We start from the raw sequence: 9,945 nt of genomic DNA, 5'->3' as shown, positions 1-9,945 counted from the left end.
CCCGCCCCCGGCTTTCCTCTCAGCGAGGCCACTTTGCTCGCTCGGCCGAAGAGCTGTTGCTCACAAACCCCTCTCTTTTCTTTCTTCCCTCCCCCCGCGCCTCCCGCAGGCACAACCCCTTTCCTTCCCCAGGACGCTGCCTCTGCCCCGGCCAACCGAGTGGCAGAGCTGATAAGAGCCGTTGCTCTCTGTAGCGGTTCACCCTGGGGTGGGGGAAAGAGAGGTGGAAGGAAGGGTTATTTATGATTCCTGGCAAAGGGAGAAAGGCGACTGGAAAGTTACACCTACTTGTGCTGCTGCCTGCCTGCCCGCAGTGGGGTCCTCCTGCCTCGGCAGCAACCAGGACTGAGCAGCACCTCCTGGTTGATGTTGGGAGTGAGTGGTACCTGCTGGTTGTTGTTGGGACCGAGTGGCACCTCCTGGTTGATGTTGAGAAAAGGCCTTCGGGCCTGATGGGGCAATGCTGTAGCCCTGCCTGTGGAAGGGGTCAGTGTCCCCTTATGTGCAAGAGGGAGCTGCTGGACAGCTCTGCTGGACCCATCTGCAAGCTTGCCTGAAGTTGGCACATCAGTTCTACAAATGTAAGAGTATAACTGTACACCGCCAGCTCTTGCTACTTTAAGTCACGTTTCCTCACTGTACACCTTTGCCACAGTACAGTCGAATCCCCAAACTCTGTTTTTAATCAGTACCAGCAGCACTGTCTGCGGAGTTTTCTGCTGTAGAAGTATGGTAATCCTCCTAAAGCTCATGGTCCTCGTTCAGGTCTGTGAGCCTGAATTTTAGAAAGTTGCATAAGCTTGTACTTACCTACAAATACAGTTGCCCAGTTATCACAACTACAATAGAGGAATGCCAAGGAGGTAAATGGATGAAGCCTAACACAAAGGTAGATTTAGGCACAGTTGATGTGCCCTAATGAGCTTCCTGAAGAAGTTTCACTCATGCTATGTGGGCTTTACATTAGTACCCTTCAATGCTAACACAGTCAAGTCCTCCATCATGACTGCATTTAAGTGACATAACCTGATCTTTTGCTGCTGTGTCTGCTGTGTTATAATGACAAAGACCAAACAATCTGTGTTTGCTTTCAGTGGAAGCAAAACCCAGTTTCATAAAACTATCAGCTTTCTTCATTTACTTTTATTTCTGGAAGTTGGTCTGTGCCAGTGTTTTTTGACTACCGTTCTGCCTACTTAAGTGTGCATACATTTTTGACCAATTTCTGCTAAGCTTATTCATCTTGACCTGGACACAAAGTGACCTGATTCTCCAGCAGTGGTCAGTTACATCACAAGTAATCCTGCTTTTGGTATAACAGTACAGATATCAGTACTGTGTATTTCTATCTTAAATTATTGAAATCGGAGCATGCATTCTCAATGGTGGTAAGTAGTTTATCACTATAGGGAATGATTCAGAGAGGAATTGTTCAGCACAACATATTGAAAATGATTTGGCAATTACATGTTTTCTCTACTTTAGCAGCCCACCAAGTTATAAACTATCTGATCACTGCAATTCCTACTGTTCCTTTCATAAAAAGTAGTGGGAACAACTGTTTAATTACAAATACCTCACATAGCAAACAGGAAAACATTTTTGGCAGCAAGCCTGAAGAAATATATCATTATATTTATAAAGAGAACAAGTTAAAAAATGTAATATAAACATTCTTTAAAGAAAGTAACAAGGAAGTATATCAGTTGAAGAAAATACAGAACCTAGACAGAACAAACCTCCTTGTTTTGTTCCAGTCTAGTATGTCTTAAACAGCTGACTAGTTGCTGTTTAAGACATACTTCAGTGCCAAATAATTAAACTACACACAAACGCTACTTTAAATTACATATATGTTGTTTGCATATCTAAATTCAAAGCACAGTCATATGAAATAAGTGTCAAAGGGATGATGAGAGGTCATCTATTCTGTTTTTCTGCTCTACGACAAGATCAACTCTACATAAATGATTCCTGACATACTTGCCTAACCTGCTCTTTGTAGTGACAGTGATGTAGAATTTACAGCATTCCCAAGCAATCTGTTCCAATAGTTTGCTCTCTTTGTAATCTGAAAATCTAAGGTTCAACTTAACTTTTGGTTAAATTGTTAAGTGGTTTTTCCACTCACAACAGACTCTCAACAGCCCTCATGATCTGGACCCAGGTTTGAATTGGCCACTGAAATGAGTCACAGATCACTTCTGCTCTGAGGTCACCTGCCCAAGTCCTGAGCTAATTTATTTAGAAAGACAAAGATTCAGGAGGCTAAGACAGATCAGTGTCCCAACATGTTGATCCAGCTTAGGCAAATTTAGCTTATTTCATACAAAAATCTGTTTAATGAAAATACAGGTTAATATCTACATAGATTTTCTGTTCTGGGTAGAATAAGGTTTTTAATCTTTTCACTGTCAAACTTAAAGGACCTAGTTTGTAATAACAACGTTTCCTTTGTCCCTAATAGCTTTAAATCTCACTACACAGAAGGCACCTGTACCAGTACTTGCTTCCATTTCTCTTCTTTGTGGTAAGAAAACAGTTGTGATGGTCAAAGTAATTAAATTCATCCAGAGACACTTGGAAGTTTCCTGTGCAGTTTTTCCTTGCAGCTATCTAAATGGAGATAACTGAAAATCAGAAAGACAAGCAGGATTAAATGTCTCTTCAGCCCTCTGTATTTGTTCTGTCTCCTTTGCAGACAGTGAATGTCACTGTGTCATCTAAATCTCATTCTTTTTATAAGGATGTTTGGCATAGATTACAGTACTTATTCTGACATATAAAGACAAAATTTTATACTAGTGACTCTTTCAGCAAACAGATTTTTAAAACCACAGCAAACATCTTCAGCCAGGGTGAATAAATGTAATTCATCCTTGTTAACAGATCACTCAGCTATTCATAATTGAGTTGCATTCTCGAACAGCTTGAGCAAGCACTTCTTTCCAGCTGGCAAGGAAAAGAGTCACTGCAACGTGATGGAAGGTTCCTTCCATCTGAATTCTGCCTCTCTTGCCTATTTAAAATGAATCAGATTAATAACTGGTTTCTGGTTATCCACTTAATTTCCAGAATAAGCAACAGCAATTGTTGAAGCAAAAATAACTGAAAAATCGGCTGACCCTCTTCAGCTTCTAATGAAAATGCTTCAGTAAATACTGCACAGAAGAAAAGCATTCTCTTACAGTGACTTCTGCTACAAAGGAAATACTACGACTGAAGTTGTTTGCAGCATTTTTGGCTGTACTCTTAGGTGCCCCTGTGCCACTGCCTCAACTCCTGACAAATTAAGTCAAGGGAAAAAAAAAATAAAAAATGATTGGATTTCTGTGAAAGAATTAGAGTGAGAGATACCTGAATTTAAACCTTACATATTGAATGCTTCTATACAATTTCCCTGGAGGATAGGCCTTGGATGAAACAGACAACAGAGCCATATACATCTCATAGCAAGAGCATGGTAGGTGATAAAGCCTGCTGACCGTTGCTGTTTATCAGAAAAGCAGTTCTACAGAGCAAAAAGGCTGCTATCTGTGGGTTTTAACATACAAGTAGGAGCCCAAACTGAGCTTTGCCACAAACTTGCTGTGACCTTTGATAAGATAACCCCTTTCTGCCTCTCTTTACTTCTCCCTCCCATTTAGTTGTGAAACTGGGATAATATTCCTACATAGGTGTTTTGAGGCTTAATACCATAAAAGTGGGTCTGAGACGATGCAATGTAAACTTCTCTGATAGAAGCTTTGATGTCACTACAATCTGCCCCAATTTTTAAACCACAAGGACTTAGCATCAATCAGCTTATGCAGCAGCGTGCTGATGTTGCTGAATCTTGGAATATCATGCAAGAAGGCTGCTGACTAGTCATTGTTTCTGATTGTTCCATGCTGTTACGTACAAGCTGTGTCATTATTTTGAGGGCTATGCTGACTAAAGGCAATAGTTAAGAGGAAAGGGGCAGAGAGTCATCAGAAGAGAAAGAAATGGGCAACAAAATCAATACTTCCTTCTCTGCCAGGCTCTCTGAGCTCATCCACAGGGGTGCTGGCCTTACTATTGCAGCTGCACAAAACTTAATAACATCTTATAGCTAAGGTAACAATTAATGGTAATTTCTTTGATAGGTCCAGGAAGAAAACCAAATCCCACTGACTGTATTATCCTTCTCTCATGATTAGCTTTGCTATATTTGGGGGCAAGATCAGTCTAGAAGTGCTATAATCATTATATGGGAAATATGGCAACTTGCCAAACCATTATCTGTGAAAATAAAAAATTCCATATGCACGTCTTTTGAGAAGGGAAATATTGACTAGAGGCTATAAACCAAACAGTTCTCCTCAAGCTGTTCAGGCAGCTGAGGATTCTTTTCCCATGGCTTCTTTTCCTATAGACCAACTGTGTTTTGTCACCTGGCAATCTCGTATTTCCATCAACACTTTGTAGTGGGAAAGGAGAGGGGAAGAATCTAATAACCAAACATTTCATAGTAAATACCTTGATCTTCACTCCCTGAGTCATTTTGTAAGCAATTCAGCTTTCACATGCTGTTTATCCAGTCTACAGAAACTGTTGTTATCTCAATTAGAAAGCACCTCAAGTTACTCTGTTTTTAGACTCGGAACACAAAGCCAGCATGATGAGTTGGATTTCAGATTCATAACATTATGCATTAATTTTTGTCATACAAAAAGAGAGTGCTTTTGTTTGGTTACAAAACCAGCACAAGCTCTGCTCTTTGGTTTTTCAAAATTCAATTAGGTATAACTCCATTATTTCTACATTTACTGGCAATCAGAAGAGAAAGAGACCCTGGGTGATGACATTCATAAGTTGTCATAAATTGTAGTAAAGACATAAGATTGGTATTTCTGGGGAAATAAAAGGTCACCTAGTCTTTTTTTTTTTTTTTTCTGTATTAATTGCAAAGCTGACAGCCCTGTTTATCTTCAAATAATTTACAATATTCCCACAAGACTCTTCAACACTATCAGTAATGCTGCTATCCAGAAATTGATTGGCAATAAGAGACCACTTGCCACAGTAATTAAAGTTTTAATTCTGTCTAGTATTGAACATTTGTTATTGCTCCACAAAAATACAGTAGCTAAATTACAAAATCATTGACCTTTCCTGGGTTTTTGTCTACTCTCTACTTCTTTGTACCAGGAAGAGAGTCTGTGTTAGTCAATAGGACCTAAATTAAAATTAGGGATCACAGATATGCTTAAAGATGATGGAAGCTTCTCTATAAAAGCAAAAGAAGGTATTTTGGGGGTAGATGTTCACATTCTCAAGGGTCCTAAAAATTTGGAGCAAAAGACTCATGCACCTAGACTAGTCAATTGTTCCATTCTATATAGACCCAAAATTAGGAAGATTATGTACATCTGTGATAAAGGGTCTGTGTGTGAAGATGCATTTTTGTATGTACTATTTTTGGGACACTGCTTGTCAAACCATAAAACCACAAGTATTTAATAAGTACTTGTTGGCTTTTAGAGAAATTTTTTAAAAGCACTGTCTAGGATTAAAATATTTGCAAATATTAGAAAGTTTCCAAATTAAGATATTTTCAAAATGAAATTGTTCTTTAAATTTAATCATCCCTGCTTGATTTTGAAATTTAGACAGAGAACTGTCACTGTAGATGGCACAATAGCTAGGAAACAGGGAAAATGTATTTGAACATAAGCTATTGCTTAATTGTGATCAGCATTATGGTGAAATATTTGAAAAGACAAAGCATTGCTGGCAGAAAAACACTCAGACACATCTGCATATTAGAAGTGTAGAAAATAGGCAATATTAACTTATCTTGTGCCTAAGGACAAATAGCTACATCTTGGAAATCATGAAATTTAGAAATAACCTGCTCTGTCTTTATAGTTTTTGTTTCTCTCTTTGTATCAAAAATCCCCCTCTTATGAGAACCTGAGCATTTTATTGCAGGTTTTCACAAAATTTAAAATATAGTGCATATTAACTGTGCGCTTTTGTAATGGTCTCTAAATGACTGTTTTGTCCAGCACAGCCTTCTTAAACATCAACTTTTCCAAATCTTGAGAATCCAGATTTCTGAGCATATTTTTTACTCAAAACAACAACAAATTTTTTTTTACTCAAAACAGTTCAACTTCCATTTACACTTAGTGGTCCTTCTACACTTATGATTCTAAAGACAATTATGCATATAGGAACACTTGGTCCTATAGAAATATTTAAGACCCAGAATCAAAATTTTGGGCATGTTTTAAATTTGTTGCAGCTTATCTTCCTGAGGAATGCATGGCCAACTTGCATTCTAGAATATTCCACCCAAATTAACCTGGACAAGGCAGTTAATAATAATACAATGCATCAGTAACTACTTTTCCTAGACTACTTTTCTGACCTTATAATTAAGATACACTTTAGAGCTGCAGAAGAAGCATTGCAATTGCTTTTGGTCACATGGAATATTCCTCTCAAAACTCCTGTGATAATATTATGAAGAGGAAAATGGAGAAAAAATGAAACTTGTCTAAATCCACAAAATACCCATAGATTAATCTGAGCGAGAAATCAAAAGTTTGTCATACAATGCACTGTCAGTTGTAACCTTTAAATCTGTAGGCAAAAAAGTCCATACAAAAATATAATCTTTACCTAGAAAAAGGTCTAGAAAACCAACAAACAGATAAAAAACCCCCCTCTCGCTCTCCCCACAACAAACTTGGACATGGGTAACCTGACTATGATGCATCTCTAATGAGTAGTTAATGAGCTACTCCTACACTTAATCTTCTTTTTGCCTTTTTGGAGAACTTCCTATACAACAGAGGAACTTGAGATTCAAATAACCTAAGTCTATGGGAACTAAATGATGACTCCTTATTTAGCCCTGCACTAGGCTGAGTAGTTTTTTCTTGCTATGTACTACATCAACTCACTTTTTAATGATAATTACAGAATTTTTTATTTCATACCCATCTGAAGTACTATTTAATCTGTGACATTATACAGCTACATAAATGAAATATCCTGATTTAACTGTCTTAATAATATAACACTATGCATTAACAGAGCATTAAGATCCAAGTAAGTGATTTTACACTTCTTTCCAGTCTTTAAAATGCCAGGGGGTCTTTTAAAGTTAGGCTGAAGGTACAGGCCCGTCATTGGGAGAGTAAGTGAGAATATTTAAGTTTAGCAGTATAGTTGTTTAGATTGGATCCTAGAATTTGAAAGGGGAAAAAAAATAATCAAGATTAGTCAGCAAGATTTCTCAACTTGCATTCAGTATCTTGATCAAGCCCATTGTTTCTATGCAATTGATCTGCAAAGTTATCAGCAATTTTCCTGTTAGATTACATGAGACAGTAAGTGACTGAGATATCCCAGACAAGACAGGATGTTGTAGCTAACATCTTATGGTTGTGTCAGAAGTAGTTTCTTCCTTATCTATTTTCCTTTCTGATGAGTGGCTCTAATGACTGTGAAAATATTTTTCAAGGGCCTTGATTAAAATCTGATGCATCAAAATAAAAACTAAGTGAAAAGTGTAATCTTCCCATAATATAAAGTTGGGAGAACTTAAGCCCCACAGAATAAGCAGCTTGTATGAAGCTAAGGATACGCAGTAATTGAACAGCTTTCTCGGATAAAAACAGTTTACACAAGCAGCAGTCATAGTCCTGCAAGGAATGCTGAATAAAGGGCTCCATAAAGAGTTCCAGAAAGTTCTTTGGGAATCTTACAGGCATATATAGCATGCACTGAAGGTGAAATTAGCCCAGGCCATCTTGTGACAGGCAGGCTGTAACCAACAGTGGCAATGCAGAGCAGAAAGAAAAATACATTCATGCCATAACAAGCCTTAGCATCAAGAAGCATGGTGTTATGTATTAAGTTTTATATCCTGTGGTTGAATTAACATTGAAAGATCTTATCCTGGGAGATGCTTAAACTCCATGACTCAATAGCATAATGCATTGCCATTTACTATTGAAACCGAAGGCACTCAACAATTGGGATAGGTCTCCTATCAAAATCTTCAACCAGTTCAATATCTGATAGTCTAATGAAGGTTCTGAGAAAGAGGGTAAGCTTGTGTGGAACACAAGAAAAGTGTGAGCCCTAATTAAAGCCTCAGCAAGAGAGAATGTGAAGCCATCCAGTCAAACTGAGATCATACACAGAAAAAGGAAAAAAGTACATAAGCAAACTTCATATATGAAGGAAGGTGTAGAACCATCTTTCAGTTAATAGATGTGATAGAAGAGAGTACTTAGGTAGTAAACCCTTTTCAGAAACTTACTGTGCTCTTAAACTACTTTCACAGCTTTGTAAAACAAGGAACCTTAGTTACACAATTTACAAGATTCTTTCCAAATTGTTTGAGCAGATGAGTCAAATAATGCACATACAAGAATGACATTTTGTTGAACGCACTGTATTGCTGCTATTAAACCTCATACTGCTTTTGGGCAATTTGGCCATGGGAGAGAATAGGAAATAAGAGGGGAGTGAAGGAAAGAACTGGTTAGAAAAATCAGCCAGTGACATTGCCTTGTTATTTGTTAAGAACTAAACTCAACAATTTCAATTTTTTGTCAATTCTTAACTGGAAGTTTTTAATTAGAAAAGAACCCACAATCCTCCCTCCAAGCACCCACCCACATTGCAGTGACTGAAATAGTTTATGGCGCTACAGACAGTTCTTTGCAGATCAACAGAATTCATAGCACTGAATAGAAGAGTTATCCTAATTCCTTTAATCCTTTAATTTCTTTAGCTTTTGAGATAGCCTTGTGTCTTTTTTTTGTGTTAAGATCATAGTTTTTAAAATTTTTTTTTTATTTTCACAGGCTGTGATACTCACAGAACAGTGTTTGCAAATACATTCTCTAGGTGTGTGCTAAGTACCACCATAGCAGGGTAGAAATAGAAACTATGTCCAACCACAGAGCTGCAAGCATGCAGCATTGTGCAATATCCTTCAGTTGGTCATCTTCTGAAAAGTTTCCAAGCGTGGAATAATGTGGCTTTTCAGACTGAGATGGGCTCTCAAGGGGGAAAAAAAAACAAACACAAAACCCTCAATAAAAACTATTATAGACCCTTCATCATACCGGTAATATGCACACACAAGACAACAAATTAAACCATAGCTGGAAAAACATTTTACACAGTACATTTAATGCAGGTAGTACAGAATGTATGCCTTTGATTTTCAACCAAATAATTTTTAATGCTTGCATTAAAAGCTAAGATTCTCTCAGATGGATACTGACTAGCTGTACTTGAAGCAGACTGGAAATAAAAAACAGGATCTAAAAGTGTTACCCTGATAAACTGACTAAGCAGCAAATATTAAGGAGTGAGAATGGTCACTAACTTGAGACTAAGACTAACTTAACACTAACTTAAGAAAGCATTAACCTCCTTATAAGAGCTCTTTTGGAGCCAGGCAACTCATGTTGCTACCCCACACTACCCTAAGAGAGGTTTGTCCCCATTTTCAGTGGACAATTCCTCTCATTTTTTGCAGCATCTGAGCTGAGTTTATGGTCAACAGCAAAGGCATTGGTCTAGAAATGGCCTCTAGGAGGATTCAATTCTCCGGGGTCTCTTTTCCGCTTTGCCTCTACCTCCTGCACTTCCTCTCACCTACGCGTTCTACTACACGACTTCCACTTTCATATCTTTTGCTTAGAGATCCTTGTACTCACCTGCTACACTCTGAAGAACTCAAGGCCAAATATCCAAGCACACTTAAGAACATGCAAGAAGGGATTTTTATTTTATTTTTAAAACATACATCATCATAGTTCCAGCTTTGTAAATGCATGAGCCCTGGAGCTGTAGAGTAATCTTTGGGAATGATCCAAACCATATGAAATCTTATCTGTTGGCAAATTCACCAGTTACTGCCCTTTCTGTTTCAGTAATAGAGCAAAT

This window comes from Cariama cristata, unplaced genomic scaffold (assembly GCF_000690535.1).
Source record: "Cariama cristata isolate BGI_N322 unplaced genomic scaffold, ASM69053v1 scaffold24692, whole genome shotgun sequence".
Classification (NCBI taxonomy): domain Eukaryota; kingdom Metazoa; phylum Chordata; class Aves; order Cariamiformes; family Cariamidae; genus Cariama; species Cariama cristata.
This window is presented reverse-complemented; position numbering follows the sequence as displayed.